Source organism: Lactuca sativa, chromosome 9 (assembly GCF_002870075.4).
Source record: "Lactuca sativa cultivar Salinas chromosome 9, Lsat_Salinas_v11, whole genome shotgun sequence".
NCBI classification, from domain to species: Eukaryota; Viridiplantae; Streptophyta; class Magnoliopsida; order Asterales; family Asteraceae; genus Lactuca; species Lactuca sativa.
This window is the reverse complement of record NC_056631.2, coordinates 210,523,271-210,550,245: the sequence shown is the minus strand read 5'-3', so window position 1 is coordinate 210,550,245 and position 26,975 is coordinate 210,523,271. Positions and strand designations below refer to the sequence as shown.

The window sequence follows — 26,975 nt, the reverse complement described above, 5'->3', positions numbered from 1 at the left end:
TTCAAAACAATTGTTCAATTCTAGGATCCACAAATACAACTCCAAATCAAAAGTGTGTGTACAATCAAAACCGGTGCCTTCCCGCGATCCTCTGAGGTACCTGAAACACATAACACATAACACGGTAAGCACGAATGCTTAGTGAGTTCCCTAAAATACCACATACAACAATTTTCCACTCGAGGATATACTCCGTATGACCCTATGGTAAATGTGTCTCAGCGGGACCCTCTAGTCCCGTAGCTCGTTGGACCCTCTGGTCCGGTATAGCTCGTTGGACCCTCTGATCCGGTCTAGCTTGTTGGACCTTCCGGTCCGATCTGGTTGAGGACCCTCTGGCCTCGTAAATCGTTAGACCCTCTGGTCAGGTCAAAATAGCACATAGCATACATAATCACAAAACATATAATCTCAAGCAAACATGCATGACCTTCCAGACCACACACAGATACCACCCTAGGTAATGTATAGTAATAAGACTCACCTCGGGTAAACTCAGATGATCTCGATCTCGAAACACTAATCTAGCCTTCGCCCAAACACATACAGAAGTCACTTCTAATTAAAATCAGCGCTCAAAGGCTAGACTAGTCCCTTCCGATATTCACTCAGAAGGGTAAAATACCATTCTACTCCTCCAATGGTCTAAAGGTCCACTTGTTGACAAAACCCTAAAAGTCAACGAAAGTCAACCCTAAGGAGTACACGGCGCGTACAAGCTCTGTACGCTAGGCGTACTCGGATGCTATACAGAATTGGGGACACTTGTCCCCTACGCTACGCGTATTAGGATAACGCCCAGCATACGCCCCAGTTTCACCAACTTCATGGTTTTGCTCTTAATCAGTTAAGACGTGAGCTTAAATCCCAAATCTGGTGACTCTAAAGCATCTTAATCCATAAAGTCGGTGACTTTAAGCCTTTGCATGGTTGTAAAGGTCATCAACACCCAAATGACACCACTTCCTTCGTTAAGAAGCTCACAACTCATGCATGGTTCACTCCTAACATCCAAGGTTGGATTTTTGTTGATCTAAGACACAATATACACTGAAAAGGGGCAGATCAAGGTCTATGGATCTCGTTTACTCATAAAGTCTCCACCTTTGAGACAAAAACCCTAAAAATGGCCCATAATGCACAAATCCAAAAAGGTTAAGAAAGCTTTGAGCTTTTTACTTCCAACTGATTCTCTAAACTCTGAAAATCTCAGATCCAAGGCTTGTACTCCAACTCTAGCTTCTTCAATGGCACCTTCTTCTCTTTAAAGGGCACACAAGAACACTATCAAGCTCAAACACACACACACACACACATACACACACTCAAGCTCTAGAACGAGGGTTTGGCACTCTTAGGGTTTCACTCTCCGGAAATGGTGGCTACAAGTGAGGTCAATATGTTCCTTTCAATCTAAACCTAGTATGTGCAGCGTACACTATGGTATGCCAAGCATACTAGGTAGCCTCTACGTCAAGAACACACTCATGAGTACACGCATCGTACCCTTCAATATGCCCAGCATACTCAATTGCCTTAAAATATTTTCAAGGACTAAACTTGATAACTTGAGTAAAGAAAGATCAAAGAGATAAACTTGAATTTCAGGATGTTACATCTCCCCCTCGAATGATGAGTGCGTCTCAAAGACAGGGTTTGTGTCTTCCTTCTCGACTGGATTTTCGTGTGCTACTGTTAAAGGTGGATCCTCCCCCTGGAGAGGTGAGTTAGATGATGATGAACTCTCCCCCTGGAATATATCACTCGTTTTCTCCTGAGGACTTCCATTAGTGTTAAGTTCTCCTCCTGGAAAGTTGCACTCATGTTTTGAGACTGATTCACAGTTGTAGGCTGACTTCGCATGTCTTTTGCAACGTCATCAATTATCTTCTCCGCTTCTTCTACCTATTTGTCATCTGCCTTCGCTTCAGATGTAATGGATTTCTCAGGTTCCTCAAAGAGAAGCATGCATTCTTCATAGAGATTGGCCGATGAAATGGTTACTTGGTTTGATTGAGGAAAGATCTCTTGAGTTTGATTATCATTTGCTTGTATCTTCTTTAAGTAATTATCATCGAATGTGACATAATAGGTTTCTTCAATAATTTTAGATTGTTTGTTTAGAACCCTATATACTTTTGACGATAGCGAATATCCCAGAAAAATGCCTTCATCAGACTTCTTATCAAAGTTATTCCATTGTTCCTTTGAATTGAAAATGAAACACCTATAACCGAAAACTTGGAATAACATGATGTTAGGTTTTCGTTTATTGATAATTTCGTAGGGAGTGACATAAAATCTTTTATTAAGAAGCGATCTGTTTTGAGTGAAGCAGGCGGTTGCAACAACATCAGCCCAGAAATAAAGAGGTAGTGATGCAAATGAAGGCGTGGTCCAAGCTGCTTCACACAATGAACCATTGTTGTTTCGAACATTGTGAACCACCTTTCGCAACTATAACTCAATCTGCTTGATAAAATCTTTGAGCTAAGGAGTTGCTTCAGATTTATGCTTAAGAAAGAACACCCAAGTGAAAGGAGAAAAATTATCTACAATTATGAGAATATATTTGTTACCATAATTACTTTTGATTAGAGATGGGCCACAAAGATCAATGTGGAGTAGTTCGAGTGGCTCAATAACCTTCGTGTTCACTAGGGATGAGATTTAGAACCGGAAAACCGGACCAGAACCGGAACCGTTAGAACCAGATTATATAGAATTGGTTCCAGTTTCGGGTTTAAAAATAGGCTTTATCTAGGTTATGGGTAATCCAGGTTTGGGTCCATCGGGTCTGGGTAAACCAGGTCTAAAAACCGAAACCGGTGTTCGGAACCGGAACCACTTTTAGGGCCCAAACCGGTTTTTTGTGAAACATTTAAAAGACGCATATCTCATTAATTTCAACTCCAATTGACATGTAGTTTTTTCCAACATGTAGTTTAGAGTTTGTACATGATATTAGAATATAAGTTTATCATTCTTAGTTTTATATTCATTGACTTATAGTCCCCCAAAGTCAAGATATCAAAGCTAGAAGTTTTTAAATTTTCAGTTTTTTTGTATTCGGTGAAAGTTTTAAAACATGCATATCTAAATCGTTTGAAGTCGGATTGATATGTGGTTTTTTCCAACTTGTAGTTTACCATTTGTACATGAGTTTAGACTATAATTTTATCATTTTTGGTTTAACATTCAATGATATACAGTCCTTTGAAGTCGGAATATCAAAACTGAAAATTTTCAACTTTTCAGTTATTTGTTTTTTTACTTTGTATTATGTGAAAATGTTAACACATGCATATCTCATTTGTTTAAAGTCGGATTGAAATGTGGTTTTTGTCCAGAGTGTATTTTAATGTTCGTACATGATTTTAGACTATAATTTTGTTAATTTTGGTTTCATATTCAATGAGTTACAATCCCCTAAAGTTGGGATATCAGTATGAAAATTTTCAGAGTTCAACCCACTACCTATTAAGTAATTACCAAAAAATTCTGGTTTTTCTGGTTCCAAACCCGCATTATCCAATTCCAACCTACCCACTTTGATGTTTCTTGGTTTTCTGGTTCTAGACCCACTTTACTCGGAACCGAACCGGAACTGGTTCCTATATATCGGTCTGATTTTCGATTCTACAAAATCCCATTAACCGGTTCTAGGTTTTCCAAGTCCAGGTCCATCCGGTCCGGGTTTGGAACCACTTTCACCCCTAGTGTTCACTATGGTAGGATGACTTTTCTTGCTTTGCTTTCCCATATCGCAGGCGGCGCAGAGATGATCCTTGTCGTATTTCAAGAGAGGAAGACCTCGCACTTGGTCACCAAAAACTAGCATGTTGTTGTCTTTGAAGTTGAGGTGCAAAAGTTTCCTATGCCATAGCCAATCATTGTCTATTGTAGCCTTAGTGAGCAGACAAATAGAAGGTTTCCCTTGTATCGTACTGATGTCCAATGGATACATCTCACCTTTACATTTTGATTTAAGTAGTACTGATTTCGTCTTATTTTCGATAATTTCAGAGCCTTCATCATCAAACGTGACCTTTTGTCTTGTACCCACTACCAACTGCGAAACACTTATCAAGTTGTGTTACGGTCCCTCAACATATCCCACTTTATGAATTGAGAATTCGCCATTTGTTCTCAAGCCATATCCTTTGATATCCCCAAGTGCATTTTTACCAAACTTCACGATACCACTATTCTTCAGTTCTCTTTATTTAGGTAGTATTAACTTTATTTAATGGTTTAGCTACATACCTTCCTTTAAATCTCCATGAGGTATTCTAAGATAGACCTACTGTTTCGCCTACATTTTCAATCGGGGCGGACCAAAGTACTCATCACACCCATCAACATTATCAGCTTCAACTAGGGGTGTTTGTTCAATCGTTTGACATTTAGAAACACCATTAACTGCGAAGACTTGGTTAGGTGTCGTTTGGACCTTTGGAAATACTTTTGCAACTTCCTATAAAACTTTTGGATTATTTTGAGAAATATGTTCGAATTCAACTGAATTTTATGAAATAAGACATTTCGCTTTTTCAGGTTCGTTTTTAAGGAATTGTGAACAATCAACCTCATCTTCAACATATATTTCACTCATCTCATTGTCCTCATCAAATTCAGAAATGTTATCAACATTTAGTTTATTGTCTGAACTCAATGAATCAAATTTTTGTATAGTTTCAGTTTTGAACATTAATCTGTCATTTTCATCGAGTAATTGCCTCAGCATGTCCTTATGGTCCTTGGACTAAGTATATGATTCAATTTTGTCAAGTCTAATTCCATAAGCTTCTGAGGTTGCGTCTGATGAGACGATAGATTCACATTGATAAAAATCAACATCAATTTCATCTTCTTTTAATTCCAAAAATGGCAAGATCATTTTATGAATTTTCTCACTAATTTCACAATTCAAATGCAATTTAGTGATATTAAAATAAAGCCTCTTACCAATCAAACAAAAAATGTAACGTTGTTTTAAAAGCTTTAAATTGTCTCGTTGTAAATAAATAGACTCATCCCTAGACCTAGATAGCCCATACTTTATCTTCTCTATCCACATCCTTCGCTCCTCACTCTTGGACGACATCCTATTGATTTGATCGTTTAGGTTAGCGTTTGATACGCTAGTTTGTTTCAAACTTTCACTTATATTTGAAAAGGTGAATTTTAAATTGTTTAATTCAATTTCATAATTAGATACAGGAATATTAAGAGATTCATGAATGGAATGTACCTTATTAATGAACTGATCACATTTGCTGATTTGTGCAAGAATTGGCTTCATAATGGAGCAGTTGTCCTCCTTTCTTCCATTCGCCTCTCCTTGTCTTCCATCTGTTGCATATCCTTGCATTTGTGACATATCATTTCTCATCATACTTTCCACCCATATGTGAATTCCCTTCATTCGCTATAAAACTTTTTCCGTGAGTGGGCCTTCTAACATCTTCATCCTCTGAATCAGTGGACCATACCTCCACTCCACCGATATCATCTACATCATTATTACCTTGCACAATCAAAGAAGGCATCGATTTATACTTAGAAAGAAAAAGAGTTTTCATAAAAAGAGAAAAGGATGTGGTGCATGCGATCAGCCAAGCTCATGCAAGTACTCCCAAATTACCCATACAAGTTTATGTTATGATTATCAGCTTCATATTCAGTAGAACAACATGCTAGAGTAGGACTAAGGATCTAGGAATGATTCCTGATGTGTCTGCTATATGTGTTTCAGCTTTATGAGAATTGCATGCTAGTATTTAGTTGACAGTAGTAGGATAGGATGTTTAGGTTATGCTTGATAGTAGGAGCTTAGCATTGTATGCTGGTATAGCTTCTCGTTATGAGAATAGATTTGCTTGAGTAGTTCCTATGTCCGAATGTTGCTTGCTTTGTACTTTGTAGGACTCTAAGTGATGAGAGTTAGCCATTAGGTAAATATGTCACGTCACATGTGATTAGGGTTGAATAATCTCAGAGTGCTGGATTTGGCCCAATTACGCAGCTCTTGTCTGAGTCTAACCGTTGTAGGCACGAGTCTTTTATTCAAAGGATTATCTAAGTCTCGTCACATGTGATGGTACTCAGGTGATGGCTAATTCGAATTACAAGGAGGCCTTCAGCAGCTGAGGACTGGTTTGGGTCGAAGATTTCCCTAGGGTAAGCCTAGGATGAGAGTAGTAAAGATCAGTAGCAGTAGTAGTGACTTGATGGAGTCGAGGCAGTTCTTGAGGAAAGTACGGGTAGATGTGGAAGGTAGTATGGGCCTGTACTACTAAAAGTAGAGGATCCACACTTAAATCAAGGAAGGTCGAGGCGAGACTAGGAACCCTATAGTAATAGCAATCCCTCGATATATATCAGTGTTTCTGAGGTTTAATGTGATGTGTTTTTGAATGGTGGTTTTACGCCCTAGACCAGCAGGTGGTAGTTCAGGTGCCGGTGAGGGATCAGGATCAGGCTCGGGGGCCGAGCATTTGGATGAGAAGACGAGGGAGTTTTTCTCTTCAGATATTAATCATATCATACTTGAGCAGACTCATGTGATCTTTGGTTTGATCAAGGAGGGTATTTTGGAGTTGATTGATGAGAGGTTGAGCACATTTTGTGCTGAGGTGGCGACCATGATGGGGTCGCACACACTCATGTTCAGGGAGTTCAGAGCTTGTGGAGCTCCTAACTACCATGGGGCGCGAGATCCCATTGCGAGTACTAGATGGTTGGCAGATGTCGCAAACGGATTCCGCATTAGCAGATGTCCCAAGGGAGATAAGGTCAGACTAGCATCCTGTCTTCTGAAGGACAGGGCACGCGATTGGTGGGAGGAGATCGGGCATGTCATCGGGGATGACACAACACTTAATGCGGTGACTTGGGCTGATTTTACTACCAGGTTCAAAGTCGAGTTTGCACCAGTTATTGAGGTGTAACAGTTATCCATGGAGTTTCAGGATCTTACTCAGACTACAGAGACAGTGGCAGAGATTACCGCTAAGTTCAGGGAGAGAGCTCTTCTTGTTCCTCAGTACGCAATTGATGAGGAAATGAAGAAGGCTCGTTATCATGAGATGTTATGGAGTGATATCCACCAGGTTGTGAGCCGGTCCAGCTGTAAAATGCTGGATGACATGATTGCTAGGGATTGTGAGAGAGAGCTTGATTTAGAGATAGAGAAGAAGAAGAAGCCAGAGGCAGCATCTGGCACTGGGGGTTCGGGAAAAAAGCCCAAGGTATCAGATCACAGATCTAAAGGACAGTAGAGCCACAGTCGATGTGGCAAGTTTGGGAGATTGCAAGATGGGGCGTGCAAAGCAAGTAGTGCCGGTTGCTAGAAGTGCGGCTGGACCGGGCATATGAGTAGAGATTGTACTGCTACCACCACCACCACAGCATCTGATTTGATTTGCTTCCATTGCTATCAGAGGGGACATAAAAAGTCCCGGTGTCCAAGTTTGACAGCAACAGGGAAGGTGGTAGCACCTTCCCTTGCAATATTGAGGGTCACAGACGGCTGTTAGGGCCGGAGCGAGGCGCCAGTGGCGAATGGTAGAGCTTTTCAAATGACAGCAGAGGAGGCGCTAGCGACTCCTAATGTGGTGATGGGTATGCATCTTCCTTTCATCTCTTTATGTGTTATGAATTGTTTTTTATGGTTATATGTTTTCTATAGGGTCGTTCTTAGTGAACGGCATTTCAGCTACAGTCTTGTTTGATTCAGGGGCTACCCGATCATTTGTTTCACTTGCGCTTAGCAAGAGGTTTATCAGAGCTCCTGGGGAGCTGGATTGTCCACATGAGGTTGAGATATCTGATGACAGGACCGCCAGGGTCGCGAGAGTGCATAAGGGGTGCTCGCTTCAGTTATTTAATGAGCAGTTTTCGGTAGAACTGGTTCATATTCCTTTGCGAGGGAACAAGGTTATAGTATGCACGGATTGGTTGAGCTCCAATGGGGCAGTGATTAATTGTGAACTGCAGTTAGTGAGGGTTCGCACTCCTAGTGGGGGAGAGTTAGTGATTCAGGGAGAGAGGCCACAGAGCGGACCAATTCTTTGTTCAGCAGTGAGAGCAAGGTGCTACTTGCAGCAGGGTTATGCGGGGTTCGTCTCATATGTTTTAGATGCCCGGGAGAAGGGCAACGCGACAATCGACGATGTACCGGTTGTGCAAAACTACCCGGATGTATTCCCGGAGGATTTTCCTGGGATACCTCCGAAGAGACAGGTTGAGTTCAGGATTGATCTGGTTCCTGGTACGGCTCCGATAGCCAAGGCACCATATCGGTTGGCTCCTCTAGAGATGCAGGAGTTGTCTATGCAGCTGCTGGAGCTGCTAGACAAGGGTTTGATCAGGCCAAGCAGTTCACCTTATGGAGCACCAATCCTATTAGTAAAAAAGATGGGCGGGTCGCACCGTATGTGCATAGACTACCAGGAGTTGAATAAGGTGACGGTGAAGAATCGTTACCCACTTCCGAGGATAGACGACCTATTTGATTAGCTTCATGGAACGTCTTGGTTCTCAAAGATTGATTTGTGCTCCAGGTGTCATCAGATGCGATTCAGAGGTGAAGATGTGCAGAAGACTGCTTTTAGGACCCTCTATGGTCATTATGAGTTTGTGGTGATGCTGTTTGGGCTCACCAATACCCCAACCGCATTCATGGACCTCATGAACCGCGTATGCATACCGATGTTGGATCGGTCTGTGATAGTGTTTATCGACGACATCTTGGTCTATTCCTAAACTCAGGAGCAGCACGAGGAGCACCTGAGGGAGGTGCTAGAGAGCTTGAGATGGGAGAGACTTTTCACGAAGTTCTCCAAGTGTGAGTTCTGGTTGCGCGAAGTGTAGTTCCTTGGGCACCTCGTCAACTAGGAGGGTATACTAGTAGATCTAGCCAAGATAGAGGTCGTGATGCAGTGGGAGGTCCCGAGGTCTCCATCTGAGATTCGGAGCTTCCTAGGTTTGGCAGGATAGTACAGGAGATTCATTCAGGATTTCTCCAAGATAGCAATTCCGCTCACCCGACTAACTAGGATGTCGATATTGTTTTGCTGGGGGCCTGAGCAGTAGGCAGCATTTGAGACCCTCAGACAGCGATTGTGTGATGCACTGATTTTTACCCTGCCAAAGGGAGTGGATGGCTTTGTAGTCTATTGTGATGCTTCAATCACACGGATGGGAGCAGTGTTGATGCAGCGAGGGCATGTGATACCTTATGCCTCTAGATAGTTGAAGCCTCACGAAGCTAACTATCCGACACACAATTTAGAGCTAGGGGCAGCAACTACTTCGCTTGACACATCAAATTTTCTAAAATCAAAATTTGCAGTTTCAAATTTTCCTTTTAATGTGTCAAGCTCAGCAGTCATTTCAGCAAATTGTCTCATGATATAGTCATAAATTTCACATTTGTTGCTATAGTCTTCCTGAAGTTTCCTAAAGTCTTTGGTTTTTGGTTCTAATTGGTCCTTTAGGGGTTTCTGTCCTTTTCTGAGTTGATAACCTTCATATTTTAGGTCCTCAACTTCTCTACGTAATGATTCTATTTCCTCACGAAGAATTTTAACATAATCAATGCATGCTTGAGAACAAGAAGACAAACTTAGCTTATTCTTGTTGGATTGTTGGATTCTGAGGTAGAAGATACCATTAGGGAAAACTACATCTCCATCATCTTTTCTTTTGGATCAACCTCATCATTCTTCACAGGAATTTCATCATTAATTTGGGCCAAGTGAGCATTTTCAGGTCCTGAAATATTACGAGCCTGAATCTACTCCTCCCAATCAAATGATTGAGCAACCATTGCAGTCTCACTGTTGACCGCAACACCTCCACGATTATTTCCCACAACGACCATTGTTTTGTCATTGTTCATCCTTTGATCTGGTTTCGGGCACTCACGAGCAAAATGACATGGCTCGTGACAGTTGAAACAGCATAGCTTTCCTTTGTTAAACCTTACCTTCTTGTCAGCATTCATTCACTAGTTGTTCTTTCTAGTTTTCTTTCCAAATTGCTTCGCCCTGAATACTGCCATAACTATTTGCCACGTAATGTCCATCTCTTCCACATCCTCTGGATGAATTTGATCCATATCAGAAAATGATAATTGAGTTACGAGCTCTCCGGCTAAAAGGGCGTTGTAATAGTTGATAAGTCCAGTGGCAAGAGCAAGATTTTCATCATTTTCTTTGGAGTTTGAGGAAGAAACCACAACTGGTATATTGGAGGAGGGAACAGCTTGTGGAGCAACAGATGGAGACATGGATGACGCAGCGGGAAGAGATGTTGCTGATAGAGTAGTAAAAGTCTGAATCTAAGGTTGTTGAACAACGAACGCTTGACCTGACGAGGAGATGAGTGATGAAAGAGCATTGTTTTAAGAAATCCTGAGATTTGCAGTCGAATAGGAATTCACATGATAAATTTCTCGATGCTTATCATCAAGATCACAGGCCTTGATAATCGCCATTGTTTCAGCAAGAGTGAGACGATTTAGATCTTTTGTCTTCTTGATAACAGCTACATTTATATCCCATGATTTCGGAAGTCCATTCAGTAGCTTTTTATTTATCTCGGACTTGGTCAAGAATATCTCAGCTATATTCATCTCATTAGTGAGAGTGGTAAATCGTTGTAGCTGAGCCTCTAGGGTTTCTCCAGGAATATAGTTGAACATATTGAATTTATGTCGTAGCATATCCTGGCGACTTTCTTTCATGTCTTCATTTCCTTCATAGACCTCGATCAAGGCTTCCCACAAAGCTTTTGCTGAAGTATATTCTCTAAAACCCTGAGATATATCAGGAGATAAAGCCATAGTCAGAGTGGCTAAAGGCCGTTCCTGTTCTTCAACTTTCTCAAAATCCTCATCAGTATAGTTTTCAACTGCTTTGTCGACTTGTTGTCCCGTAACAGTGGTAGTAATTCTTACTGGACCTTTGACAATGCTTCGCCAAATCTCGAAGTCTTTCATTTTGATGTACTTTTCAATTCCGTATTTCCATTCAGGAAACCCATCTGCAGACAGCAATCTTGGAATTCACGTGGTTGTTCCCATAACTGAGTCCAGTTCGTGATGATGTGCTTGACTTTGAGGGTCCATTTTAATTTAATTAATTTTAAATCAAAATGATTAAAAATAAGAAAAATCAGATGTTGGTTTGCGGTCAAAGGTCTTTACGGCCGTAAACGGAGTTTACGATGGGGTTTACGATCAAACAGAGTTCACGATCAAATGGAGTTTACGGTCAAACGGAGTTCACGGTCAACGGAGATTCTTGAGTTCACGGTTGAAATACATTTCACGGTTATTGAAGATCTTGAGTTTACGGCCGTATATAGGAGTTTACGGTCGTAAACATGTGGCTGTAAACTCTCAGAATGTTGACGAAAAATAGTGATTTGATCATATTCGATCCTCTCTTGTCACGAAATCACTCAAAGCAATCTCGAATAGTGATGAAGTTAATATCGTTTGGCCGAAAACTTGATTGAAAGATGTTTTGACATCGGTTTTGCTCTGATACCAATTGTAAGGTCCTGAAAAGGGATCTTAACCAATGATCAAGCAAGCAATCAATCAATATAACAAGAATTGGAGTAGAAGAAGAATAAAATCAAGCTTGCACACGTTTATATATCAAAACGTCTGGTACAACTCAAATACTTTTGGTCGTGAACACTAGACGAACAACAACCACAAATGACCTAGACAATCCCTATATATAGAAGGCACTGGCCGCAAATAGGTTTTACGGTCGTAAACACCAACCCTGGCCGTAAACTCCCAAACACCCCCCAAAATACATAAAAATGACTCAATGGACCTTATACAATAGAAAGCCTAGACCAAACCACATACTCGACCCTTCATGAAATGAGATAAAAGCTTTTATGTCTAGACATATATACATAATATATAACTAAGGATCAAACAACACTCGGACAAACAACAGGGTACTGTAAGTCCACAACCAAACAAGGAACGGGAAATAAAGTGAGTTATCAATCATAAGTCCTTCCAACCTTACTTATATAAATATATATGCATTAGACATAGGTTTGACAATATATAAGTTTGATAAAGAGTTTAGTATATAAAAGAATTTGATTAAACATTTTGAAGTATTTGAAATCCATGTGTTTGATAGCAGTTTGAAAGTAATAAAAAATCTATATGTTTGTTCTAGTTATTAATCACATGTGATTGATATAATAACTAGAATGTTTCAACTTGTATTCCCCCCCCCCCCCGCCCCCCATAAAAGCATTTAAAATTATTTAAAAGGTAGATTAAGGGGTATGAACTCACCTGTAGTGAGTGGTTTGGATGAACAAGTGGTATAGGATGCTAAGTGCCAAGTGAAGACTTGAGCACAAACACAAATCCTATTTATCATATAATGATACATATATGCATCTAATTTGTGTTTATAACAACTAATCTGGAATTGGAACAACCTTAGGGAATAGGATACACTTGTTATGAAGTGTTAAACCACATAGGGTTTCATATCAGGTGTGCCGGGCCTCACATAGGAGTTTACGACCCAAATGGTAATACCCCCATGAGTTTACGGCCCATGGGTTTACGGACCAATGAGTTTATGGCCGTAAACTCATGCTATTTTGTACCAAAGTGTGCCTTAAGGTCTAATGGTCTTCCAAGAAGTGTTCTAGTCTCATGTCTAAGCCTTAGGAAGAAGTTATGGTCCTTATGCACCAATAATAAGGGTTTACGGCCAAGGTAGAATGTCTTGGCTGTAAACACCTTTCGTTCTTGAATTCTTGATGTTTTCTAGGCGTTTATCATGTGATTCAAGTATATATCAAGCTAAGGAAAGAGTACTTATGATATAAAAGCTTAATAGGGTGATTAAGGTCCAAGAACACTAGTATGTGTTCTTGGTGAAATGAAGAACACTTGAAAATCTATCAAAATCAAGTGATTTCATGGATGAAATCATTGATCCATACTAGATAAAGTATTATATCAATAAATCAAATGGAAGGAATACTTATAATCTTGAAGATCTAGATGGAAATCAGATGATAGTTTGAGAGAGAAGCTGAGTTCTAGAGTTGAAAGTGATAAAAGAGTTGAAAAATGGCCAAGACTCTTATATATAGCCATGAGTTTACGGCCGACATGAGTTTACGGCCGTAACCTCATTTTGGGGTGGCCGTAAACTCCAAATGATGGAGTAAAGACTTGATTAGTACACTAGTGGATCAAACAGATACTTCCTAACACCCGATTCTTGAATGTGCTATGCTTAGAACACTTAAACTGACTCTAAACAGTGCTAAAAGATAGCAGAAACAAGTTTGACTTTGATTGAATTGGGTGGTTGTACAAGATAGAAATTTCGGGTTCTCACAGCACTAATCCCATCCTAGGCTTGCCCTAGGGTAATCTCCGCCCCACCCAGTCCTCAGCTACTAAAGGATTTCCCATCAATGTCAGCTAGCTACCTCATGAATATAGCCACATACCACAAAGATCAAATAATACTTCGAGTAAAAGACTTATCCCTATAACGATTGGACTTAAACAAGAGCTACGTAATAGGGTCAAATCCATCACTCTGAGATTATCCGGCCTGTGCCCCATGTGACTTAGCATATTCACTTAGTAGCTAACTTGTATCGCCAGGAATCCCACAAAGCACAAAGCAAGCAACATTCATACATTGGAAAATCTAACCAACATAATACAATCAAACCATTGTGTCCTCTAATTAGGAATTTGTACTAGCATGAAATTCAAAGGTTCATATAATCAGGCATAACATAAACATGCTATCCTACCACTGGATGATCAATTCTAGCATGCAAATCTACAAGCTCATACACATATAACAGGCTCATAAGGCATCCTTCCTAGATCCTTATCCATAATCTACCATGCAGTTCTCATAAACATATCATAACATAACTTGTATGGGTAAATTGGGAGTATTTACTTGAGCTCGGCTAATTACATGCACCACACCTTTTTCTCCTTTTAAAATTCTTTTCTTATTCGAAAATTCTTTTCTCCTTTCAAAGTTCTTTTTATAAAAAATGGTTTTCTTTTGCAAATTTTCATACCAAGTCCTCAGTTTGAGTTCACACACACCCGAGAGTGTGCCTGAATCCCTCAAACAAAGGATCTGATACTAACCTGAAACATCCCATAAATACAGTCCAAAATTTTCATTTTAAATTATAAATAAAAATCGTAATAATCAAAATTATCGCATAAAACATAGGTAGTATATCTCAAAATATCACAACATCTGTCAACAACATCATAGTATAAAAATCATGAGCTGAACATATGGTGTATGCATTTCGATCATCCTGAGCCCTTCCTCTTGCTATTGGAAGTACCTGAAACCAAAACTGAAACTGTAAGAACGAAGCTTAGTGAGTCTCCCCAAACTACCACATACCATACACATAACCACATAATCACATAAAATGGGCCCCCGCCCCTTCCTCGGGCCCCGCCCAGCATCGGACGGTGTCTCACATCAGGCCGCACCTGGTATCGAGTCGTGCTCGGTATATAGATCTGTTTCTACCAGGCCTCACCTATCTTTGGGCCCCGCCCGCTATACACATACAAACAATAACTTGTATTCATGCTAGTACATAAAGAATCATACACAACACTATATCTTCTAGTCTTAAGGCCTCGCCTATCATGGGCCCCACCCATACTCAGCTAATGGTGAGATATGGAATCCCATCCACACTCAGCTAATGATGAGATACGGGATCCTGCCCACCCTCACCTCCCTACTAGGAACATACAAGTATCACAAAGACGAATATAACTAAACGTGCATTCCTTCATCGGGTACCACCCGACATTGAACCGTAGTTCGAAAGCATACATATAAACCTTCCTCGGGCCCTGACCGGCATCGGACCGAAATCCGAAAACATACAAACATTCCTCGGGCTTTCCCCGTCATCGGACCGAAGTCCGAAATCATATAAAAATAAGCATATGCAAGAATCATGAAGACATCAAGCATACAAACATTCCTCGGGTATCGCCCGACAACGGACCTTAGCCCGAAACATACAAACATACATAAATGGGCTGGCATTGGTGCCTTCGACCCGTTCCTATAGGAGAAAACTCACCTCACAAACTGACTGCAGAATCCCTCGGATAAACCATTGGCTGCTAGCTGGAAGATCCCCAAACTACTGATTTCTTGACTTCCCGAGCTACTGATCATCATACAAATTATATAAGTCTTAGATTCTCATGACCGAACCATAAGTCCTCATTGGGGGTAAAAGACCATTCTACCCCTTTCATGCTCTTGTCCCAAATTGAACTCTACCCTAACCTTGGCCCAAAAGATCAACACTTTCACAAGGCCTAATATATGGCCCAATCCCTTCACATGGGCCTCAACCTATGTCCAAAAAACATAATATGAAAGGCCCAACAGTAAGTAAACTTCCCAAGCCCACTAGTGGCCCACTAATGGCCTAATTTGCTAAATTGGGCCCAACCCCTCTAATGGGCCTTACCCTAAAGCCCAGACATAACCTAGGCCAAAAATATCTTCCTTTTGATGGCCCACTAAGGCTCAAAGAAACAAAGTCCAATGTGTGGCCCAATATGAGGCCCAAAGCACGTAAAGCCCACTTCTGTTGAGTACGCGGGGCGTACTCCTTTATACGCTAAGCGTACAGCTGTATGGCTTGTACACTGGGCATACATGCATGTACGCCCAACGTACTTCTCTGTAAAGCCACTTTTCCCATTAAGCACTTAATAATCTATTCCAAAGGCTATAATCACAGATCCAAGTCCTCTTTAACACCTTAATCCATAAAGTCACTGACTTGGTGACTTTACATGACCCAAATAAGCCCAAACTCCAAAAAACGGTATTCCATTCCCATGAAAGTGATCTTAACTCATGCATGAACCCATTAAGACATCCAAGATGGCAACTTTCTGCCTTATGGACTCATTTAGCATTGTGAGTGGCAACTCTAAGCCTAGGAATCAGATTTGAACCATAAAGCCCCATTCTTAGGACCAAAAAGGTCCAAAATTTCAACATAATAGATCTAAGCATTCAAGAGGCAAGTTCAAGACTTTATACCTCAAGATGATCTGAAATGAAGGAACAATCTCAGATCTACAACTTCTCCTTTGAAACACCACCTTGCTTTGCTCTTGACTTGCTTGGAAAATAGATCCACAACACCAAAATGCTCTCTAATGGCCTTCTAAGCTCCAAGAACACTCAAAAAAGGATTAGGGTTTCGTGGTGGAGGTCTAAGGGTGAGAGGGAGGCTGATATCTAGGGCATTATGTTCTATATATATTGCTTAGCCCCAAGATTAGTGTTTAGGAACTTTGAGCGTATGTTGGGCGTACTTCGCGTACATTCTAGGTCCATTTCCGACGAACTTTATATCCACGAAAAGGTGGCGGGAAGACCTACTCCCCTAGCCTAAAACCTTCCAAATAAGACCCAAGACCCATAAAATACAGAATCGTCACATTACACCTATACCCTTGACCTCTAAGGCCACAACCAAGTACTTTCAAAATCAGGTGTTACGTTACATCATCTATTCTTTTGCATGGAGTTGTTACAAGGTTTTTTTTGAAATGAGAGTCTTTCTTCAAGTCCATTTTGAAGGCTTCTACGGTAGTTGCCATGAAGATGTTGGGGATACTCAGATCTTCCCTGCCAAACCTGTTCATGAAGTCTCTGGGAGATTCCTTAGGATCCTAAACCACTCGATAGAGATCACTAGTGATCTTCACAAATGTTTTGCTATAAGAGAATTTGTTATTAAATATTTTAACTAAATTGCATCTGCTCTTCATACTATGTTGGATTTTCAATTGTAACCTTTGAGTTACATACTCATTCTTTATTGGAGACTCCTTCTTCTTCTTAGCAGACAAAATACACAAAATAAACAGTCACCTACCTTCTAGATAATAGACATTTAGCCTAATCAGCATCCACAAACCCATTAAGTCAAAATGGTTAGATTTAACAACAGAGATTCCTCTACCTAGACTACCCTTAAGATACCTAATTAGTCTGAATGCAATATTTAAATGAGATTTATGTGGTTTGTGCATAAATTGAGACAAAATCTAAACAAAGTATGAAATATCATGTCTAGTTATTGTAAGATAAATCAATTTTCCAACTAATTTCGGAAATTCAATAACATTTTCAGGACAAGGATCTTTATCATCATTAGACTCTCTACTAGGAACAATATTAGCTTCTAAAAGAGTTAAAGAAGGATTGCAACCAATCATTCCAAACTCATGAAGAAGTTCAAGACAATACTTCCTTTGATTTAGACAAACACCTTTATCAATACTGAGAACCTCAATTCCCAAAAAATAACTATGTTTTCCTAAATTTTTTATTAAAAACTTTGTATTAAGAGACAACTTAACATTTTAAAGTTCTTCTTCATTATTTCCAGCAAGGATTATATCATCTACATAAACAAGCAAAACAACAATTGAATTATTTCTATTTCTAACAAAAGAAATGAATAATCATTTACACTTTGACAGAAACCATAACTAAAAAGAGCAGTACACAATTTTTGTTCCATTTTCTAGGAGCCTATTTTAAACTATATAATGACTTTACTAATTTCCAGACTCTAGTATCAACTTTAGTGTGGTACCCTTAAGGAAGATACATATACATTCTTAAACAGATCACCATATAAAAATAAATTATTGATATCAAGTTGATACAAAGGCCAAGAATTTTTAACAAACTAGGAAATAACAATTCGAACTGCAACAAATTTTGCAACTGGAGAAAATGTTTCCTGATAGTTAACATCCTCTCTCTTTAGCAGCAAGGCAAGACTAGTATCTCTCAACTTCCCCATTAGGTTTATAGTTAATCTATAGACCCACTTGCATCTTATTGGTTTTCTATTTTCAGATAATTTTGTTATGTCCCAAGTACGATTATGATAAAGGGATTCCATTTCCTCATTCATTGCATTTACCCAGTTAGGATCATAAAAGGCTTCATCAAACATTTTGGGTTCAGCACTTTTATTTAAATTTGAAACAAAACACTTATTTTCGTTATTAAGAAAAGACTAATTCACACTTCTTTTAATACCATATTTATGTTTTCCTTCTACAATATAATCAATAAATTTAATAGGCATTCATGATTCACGTCTAGACCTAGAGGACCCAAGAGATTGATTAAAAGTAGGTAAGGTATTATTTTGACTATTTTCCTCAAAAAAAATTGACCAAATGAAGCTGGCATAGGTCTACCAGTTGGGGAAACATTTGCCTCGCCAATCTGGTGGCTAACCCGACTAGTATGAGTCTTATCCAGGTTTTGTACTGCACTAGTTTCATCTAACTGATGAATAACTCTCAAGATATCTAAATCAATAGTATCATTATATATATATATATATATATATATATATATATATATATATATTCAATGTTATCTGTATCATCATATGAAAAAAAGGTCCTAGAAATCAATAGCAGACAAAGATTTATCAACAGAAATGCATTTCATCTTATAAGGTAACATAGATTCATAAAACTTCACATCCTTGGAAATAAAAATAAGTTTTAAATCAAGACTTAGCAATTTATAACCTGTTTGTTTAGAAGAACAACCAAGTAAAACACACTTTTCAGATATTTTTGGAAACTTATCAGTATTATTAAGTATAGTGGCAAAGCAAAGACTTTCAAATATTGTTAAAAAATCAAATTTAGGAATCTTTGTAAACACAAGTACATAGGGAGATTGACCATTTAAAATGGATGTAGGCATTCAATTTCTCAAAAATACAAAAGTAAGAACGGCTTCTCCCAGTACTTAACAACTTAACAAGGATACCATATTAAAACAACAAAGATCTTGATACATTTAGAATATGTGTGTGTTTATACTCCACAACATAATATATATATATATATATATATATATATATATATATATATATATATATATATATATATATATATATATATATTTTAAAGCACAAGAGCTTATGGAAACATTATTTTTCTTTAGCTTTAGACTTTGGCCACACATGTTTTAAAGGTTGGCAATTTTGGTCGCTCCCAGCACACGTGTTTTCCACGACCGCCTACTACATCCAATCAAGTGCGTCCACTGATTATATTTATTACTAGACGAATGTCCGTGCGTTGCGCGGAAGCATATATATATAGTTGAAATCGTTAGAAATATAGTTTTTTTTAATACAACAATAATGTTGTTAAATTTGATATAATAATTCGTATGCTAAGTTGATATAATATATTAATTATTTTGAATTATATGATAATATATACATCTATTAAAACTGTATAATCTCAATCTTTTGAATAACCTCTACCCGCAGGTTACTCATGAACAAAATTAAATATAATATATGGTTTAATGTTATTTATAGTTGTTGTTATTGTTAATTAATTTTTAAAATTTATTTGCTTAACATTTTAATCTCTATCATTATAATTATTTACAACATCAAAGAATTATTTTTGATTTTAAAGGTAACAATATAATTATTTATATAAAGTTATTTTTAACTATTGTTATTGTAAGTTATTTTAAGTTATTTATTTGAGAACTTTTAACGATTATAAAAATAACTTTAAGAAAAATATTTTAGTTAAATTCATATTACAATTTAGCTTTTGCATTTAACACTACAATTTATCATTTTTAACTATTTGCAAAATATTCTTTGGGCTTTTTAAGTGAAACTAAAATTTATATTGAAGTTGAGTCTGTAATGTTATATTTAAATTAACAATTTAAGTATTTTGTCCAAACTGTTCAAAAGTTATAGCTTTAAACTGATAATGGTTTACATACAACAACATATTAAATATAATAAATTAAGTTTAATATGTTAAAAGTTAAAGTCATAACTTTATAAGTAGAATTAAAAATATTGTTTTAATATTGAAATTTAGTTTATTTATGATTACACTTTAGGTTTAATACTTATTTAACATTATTAACCAACTTATAATCATTATTAGAAAGACACTATAATTTATCAATTTTAACTATTTACAAAATATTATTTAGGTTATTTAAGTTGAACTAAAATTTATATTTAAGTTGATCGTATAAAGTTATATTTAAATTAACAATTTAAGTATTTTATACAAATTGTTCAAAAGTTATAGCATTAAAATGATAATGGTTACATACAACAATATATTGGATCTAATAAATTAAGTATAATATGTTAAAGTTAAAAACATGACTTTATAAGTAGAAGAAAATATATATTCTTTTAATATTGAAATTTAGTTTATATATTACTACACTTTAGGTTTTATATTTATTTAACCTTATTAACCAACTTATAATCATTATTAGAAAGAAATTGAAAAGTCATGGAAGTTTCAAATGAATGTGGTGAAAGAAAAAATAAATGGGAGTTTCAAATAAATATGATGAAAGGAAAAATGTTTCCTTTATAAGTATATAATGATTGATCGGCTTGAAAGGTTTTCTATAAATTTCCTTCTTCGAAACCGCCTTCTAGTTCCATCCACCACCACCTTTTTCCTCTAAAACGTCATCCACCGATTATATTTTGTGTGAATATAGAAGATTGTGCTTTGTAATTCTATGAAATACATCTCATTTTAACTTTACCCCATATCAAACCATATAATATGACCATGTGTTACTTTCATGTATGTGCTGCAAGAATCCTATTCCCTTTGTAGTGGTTTTCTTTTCGCACTTGATGCCCTTTATTTTAGGTATTTGTCTATCTTCCTTATCCCTTTTACATTTCTCCGATTTTGCTTTTTCAGGGCTTTGCCACCAACTATTTGTATATATGTTTACAATTAATGGTTCCTCTAATTCTAGATTTCTGGATCATCAGGTTTTATTGATAATCACAACATAACCATTGTTGTTAATTTTCAGTAAACAGTTGGTCTGTTAAATTGATTTTTAAATATGTAGTAAACATGAGGTTTTTCTGATCATATCATATGTGATAAAGTGTTGAAGAAGGGAGAGGAAGAAAGAAAAGTCAGGAAGGTAGTGGTGATCATGTGATTGACAGGAAGTATAAGCCTAGGAGGAAAATTGGTAATGGATCTTTTTGACAGCTTTATATGAGTACATTATTTATTTTCTCATATCGTAGCACCTTTGTTGTTCTTATGTTATACTTTTTTGTTGCATTCTTCAATGGTTTCCTTTTCCTCCGAGGAGTAATTGTTCAAAGATGAGAAGTTACAGTGAAAATGGTATGTATATGGGGTTTTACATTTATATATAGTAGAATACACAATAGTTGGTGTTCCCCACGTTAAATGGATTGGATTTGAAGGAGAATATAATGTTATTATTGTTATTAGTGACTTTTATATAATTCCATTTTACATTCTAATTATTGTTCCTACATTTTTATGTAAACAAACCCACTATACAACCTTATTCATGTTTCACAGTCGGTGTTCCGCACCTTAAATGGATCGGAGTAATGAGGTCCATGCTGCTATTAAATCAACATGACAATGAAGTTTTGCATGCTCGAATGGTACCAATATATATATATATATATATATATATATATATATATATATATATATATATATATATATATATATATATATATATATATATATTGACTTTTTTACCCTTTGTAGAATGGAATTCTATCTTGCTGGATTGGTGACATTTATATTTGAAGCAAAACCATGTTAATTTTATAATAGATTGTTTTCTCCTGTGATATTGGCAATTTATATGTCATTAAACAAACTAATACAACAAACAAAAAAAATCCTTATAAAATCTATTATAACACAACCCCAAAAAGTTGGAAAAAAAAAAGGACTTTTTTATTGTTTTCATCAAAATACCAAAATCAAGGATAATATCAACAAATGTAATATGATATAATGCTCAATTTTTAGCATTACAAGATAAATAACAAAATTTACCAAAATAGATTCTCAAAAACAAACTAATTGCTTTATTTGGTATTGCAAAATTGAAGGCTATACCGAAATATTAGTGAATGAGAATTAAAATAAGAGAAATTAAATTGGATCAAAATCTGAAGATAAAAGAACCTTAACTACAGGATATAATAATTAATTGGGAAATTGGTGGCTTTTTGTGATATTACATATACAATGTGGTTATATTATTATTATATAAGGAATTGTTATTTATTTATTTATTTATTTATAAATAATAGCTGTTTCCTCGGCAGTGGCAAATGAAATTGTGGCCTCGTGAATAAGGTCCCCACCACATCATGCTGCTCCTCTCAACCTTGTGTTTTACTTGGCCCCAAAAATAAGTGGTTGTTGTTTCACTTTCAATGATTATTTTTATTCAAATTGGATGATAAAATATCTCCTAAACAAGATAATAAGACAAAATGAAATCTTTTTTGGCTCAAAGTAGAAGAAAAGAGTTGTTCTTATCGTATCTTCTTTTAAAATAATTGCCACTAGGCTCACAGTAAATTGACAATTGATGTGATCATCAATTACTGTTTTTCATTATTAGTTAAATGGACGTCTTAATTTCATAGATAATAGAGTAAACTAAACTGTAAATTGGTCCTTGTGTTTGGTATAATTAGGGATATTGTCCCGAAATCTTTTCAATTTATATTATTAGTCCAAACGCTAATTTTTTTTAATAGTTTTGGTACTCAAAAACTTAAAAAACTGTGTTTCATTTTCAATTTCTTTTTTACATTATTCAAGTATTTTCTTAATATTCCGTTTCTAATTTCATTTTTACATTATTTAAGTATTTTCTTAATATTCCTTCTTTCTAATATGTGTATTTGGTCTGTGTTTGTTTTAATAGATGGGATCTAGTCCAAGATTATTTCCCATAAAAACTTTAATCAAAATCACTCCATTCTAGATTACAAATCGAGCAAGATCAAACATAATATAATCAAAGCAAGATGAAGATCAAAAAAATCAAGCAAGATGAAGACCGGAAACCTTCAACGAGATCCATTAGAACAGGGGGAGTGGGCAGCGGCCCCTGCCTCACTTGAGTGTCACATCAGCAAGAACACCGCCCCTGGGTGCAGTAAAGGTGCGGTAGGGGGTCCACTGGCGACATTCCAAGGGAGCACTCATTCAAACAATATGATTGGTCCCTTTTTTCTTATCACCTCATGACTGGTCTTTTTTATTTATTATAAAAATAAAAAATTACCTAAGTGTGACACCACTCTTTGGGTGTGGTATGAAACTACACTTTTGTGGTAGTTGTTGACGTGTCGCCTACGTGACAGTAAAATGAGTGCAACTTTTGTAGCACCACTCCCTCCAACTTTACTGACATCCGTGTCAATGTTTCTAACCTTAAAATCAACACTTGTCAGCTTTAATATCAACATCTTCCCGGACGAACAAAACCTAAAAAATCAATTCTCAGTGTTATGATTCTTAAACTTATGTTCTTAATCCATTCTATTTTGGGTTCGTGTTCTGAAACTTGTGTTATTAATTCATCCTCTAAAAAACCCTAAAGAACCTGCAGCAAGTAGAACGATGGTGGTGCTCTAGGGACTGCTTTCTTGCTCTCAAAAAATTATCAATCGAATGGCAATATGAATGATCTCAACCTCTTTTCTCAGATTATCAAAGCTTGTGACTCATTTTCTACATACTCCAAGTATCATCTCTAGTAATCTATGTGACGTCGATTCTACCATAAAGGTTTAGTCATGTATCAAAATAAGTAGATTCTATTGTTGTACTCCTAAAATCTAATTACACCAAGTTCACAAATCTATTACAAATAATGATATGAGAGGTGGCATGTGTTTTGATTCTTGTTAGGGTTGGTTGTGATGTTGGTGGTTTGGTGTTCAATGGCCAATTTTTGATAAAAGTTTCACAAATTATGGCTCATGATTTAAAATTACATGATTTAGAGCAAGTGGCTTGTTTTGGTGTTCGATTTTGGGGGAAATGAAACGCTATGTTGCTATTATAGTGGGCTGGGCTCATTCTTATAGTTTTAATTATTAAAGTACTAAAGTGATATAGAAAAGGAACTAAAAGAGCAAAACAAACAATGGAGTCAATTCTAAAAAAACAAAAAAACAAAATTGATTTTCAACTTAAAAAGATTTTTGAACATATTCATAGTTTATTGCAAACTAGATAACTTTTTTAAAAATTACTTAAGTAGTTATTGAATATTAAAAATATAAATCAATAATAATAATGTTTATAAATGATTAAAAAATTATATTTATCTAAAATAAATATTAATATATAGTTTACAGAAAAATATTATAGATCATCAATTTCAATATTTCAATATAAATGGTATTTTGGTCAATATACCTCATTTACGCGATTCACAATTGTCATGATGAACGATTTAACATACAATGGCGGATAATAACAATGCTACACTAAAAATATTGATATTTTTTTCATGAAAACAACAGTAACCGAACATACATACATATCGAACATAGTTATTGACCCATATTAATTGTAAACCTATATTTGTAGCGAAGAAAAACCTTTTCAAATCACGATAAGCTAGGTATCTATTGGAGTACATTGCAAAAGAGAATATTTTATTATAACGAACATCGATTTAAAAAGAATAATAATAACTAAGTGAGAAAATACTTTACAAAACCTTTGTGGATGCTCCGAGTATGGCCCAAGTCTTTTAAAAAATTAATTTTATCCTTTGACGTATAATCTTTTAAAACTGTAATTTTATAATAAATCTTTTAAAATATAACTTTATTTATTAATTATAAGAAACGACCCTACCTCTAAATATCTCTTGTCCTAAAGTCATGTTTGATGGATGATTTTGCTGCCAATCACATGGAATACGGGGTCAAGGAGAGATGATATGCATAACATGCTGATTTGTCATTATTTATTGGTTTCTGGTCATCCGTTTTCTTTTACAGTAAGGTTTTCCCATTTTGTTTTCTCCTAAAAAAACATTTAGTGTAAATTAAATGAATGGTCCTTATGTTTTAGAGTAATTTGCATGTTTGGTTTCTGATTTATTTTTTTAATTCGAAAAATCTCTACTATTTGTTTTTGTTACGCACTTGGTTCCTGTCTTATCTAAAAAGACTATTTTTCCCTTGATTTTTAATTTATTTAAATAAACACACCCCAACCTCACCCCCTCACCTTACCTCACCTACCTCATCAATTTTCACTATTTAAATAATAGTCTTTTTAGGTAAGACAGAGACCAAACGCGTAACAAAAACAAACAGTAGAGACCAAGCGCGTAACAAAAACAAATAGTAGAGACCTTTCGAGTTAAAAAATAAGTTAGGGACCAAGCGCGCAAGTTACCCTAAACCATAGGGACCATTCGTGTAATTTACTCAAACATTTAGCGGATTATGGCATTTTACCCCAAGTATGAATTATGGCATGGAACACAATTGCTAATTGGGTGTGTTGTTGGTTTTGATAGCTCAGGAAGCCGGCAGGGCAGCAACTAGGGATTTCTTTCAAGGAGCTTCTACATTCGAGGTGAGTTTTTCTCACTGTACTTATGGGTCGAAGGCACCAAGGTCGTGTTGGATAAGGTGTCTAAGTCCATAACTATTTCTGGTATGTACTAGACCCGACCCAGCATGGTCCATTTGGGTTGCATGACACCATGCAATTGGATAGACTAAATGAGAGAAATAACATTTGTGGTTTATTAATATATTATAAGTTCTAATATATTAATAGTATTATTTAATTAGTTTGATCAAGAATTAATTTAGAATTAATTAAGTTATCAAAAGATAACTAATTAAATATATGGGTTGATTATGTAAATCATCCATAACTTGTATAGTGGGCTAAGACGCTCCATGGATTATCAAGTTGGGTTAAACCCATAGGATGCTCCATGGGAGTTACAAACCCATGGGTCATGGAAATGAAGAGTCATGACACATTAGGGTTTACATGGTGCAACCCTAGATGTGTCAACACTATATAAGGAACATACTATCCACCAAAATCGGCTACACAAGGGAACAAGAGGGTTGGGCCGATTTTTAGAGTCTATGCATTCTCTCTAAAGTCATTCCAAAAGCATTTGGTGTTGTGTGAAGCATTTGAGGCATCACACTTGTGGTGCTAGGCTCACAAGGTTTCAAGGAATCAAAATCAACTACAAGGTATGTATTTCTAGCTATCCTTTTAGGATTAAAGTTCCCATGTATGCTAGATAGGATTATGAACCTTGGAAACCAAATTTTGCATGTATTTAGACAAACATAGATCCAAGGTTTATTAGGGTTTCATGTACACTTAGGAAGTGTTAGAATGCTCAAAACGCATCAGGTCGGCCCTTTGGATTGTTATCTCGGTTTATCGTATGCTTGTATGTTGTAGTGATCTATGAGATCGGTATCCTGGTAGATAGGATGTTGTCATTCTTAGTAATCTGTTAGATTTGTCCGTTATTTGTTCTGGCTATATGTTTTCCAGTAGCATGTGTTGATGTAGTGTGGTTGGGATGAGACTGTACTGCTTTGTGTTGCCAGTCAACAAACCCTATAATATTTATATTGGTATGTTATATGCCTGCTTATCTGTTATGTGTATGTCGACATGGTTTGTGGTTGGGTTGAGGCGGACCTGCTTAGTACTAGAGGCCAATAGATCCAGGGCGTCCCAGATAGACTGAAGGCCAGTAGGGCGTACCAGTCAGGCCGAAGTCCCAGAGAACGGTCCAGACAAGTTGAAGGCCCGGTAAGGCGGTCCAGACATGTTGAAGGCTTTGTATACATACTGTTATTTGTATAGGTTATTTTTTTGGGTGTTGGTATTTTTGAGGAAAATCACTAAGCTTCGTGCTTATAGTTTTGGTTTATGGTTTCAGGTACTTCGGTGAACCGTGGCA

At 36.6% G+C, this 26,975-nt stretch overlaps 1 long non-coding RNA gene across 3 annotated transcripts; it reads left to right on the top strand.

The window, feature by feature from the left end:
- The first annotated feature begins 20,839 nt into the window (after positions 1 to 20,839).
- Positions 20,840 to 24,149, top strand: LOC128128727 (uncharacterized). 3 transcript variants are annotated; one of them, XR_008226736.1, is made up of 3 exons: positions 20,840 to 21,334; positions 21,539 to 21,627; positions 22,920 to 24,149. It is a non-coding gene; the product is annotated as an uncharacterized LOC128128727 (long non-coding RNA). The 3 variants fall into 3 exon arrangements; XR_008226737.1 differs by lacking the exon at positions 22,920 to 24,149 and adding an exon at positions 22,309 to 22,912; XR_008226735.1 differs by lacking the exon at positions 22,920 to 24,149 and adding an exon at positions 21,737 to 22,912.
- The last annotated feature ends 2,826 nt before the right edge of the window (positions 24,150 to 26,975 follow it).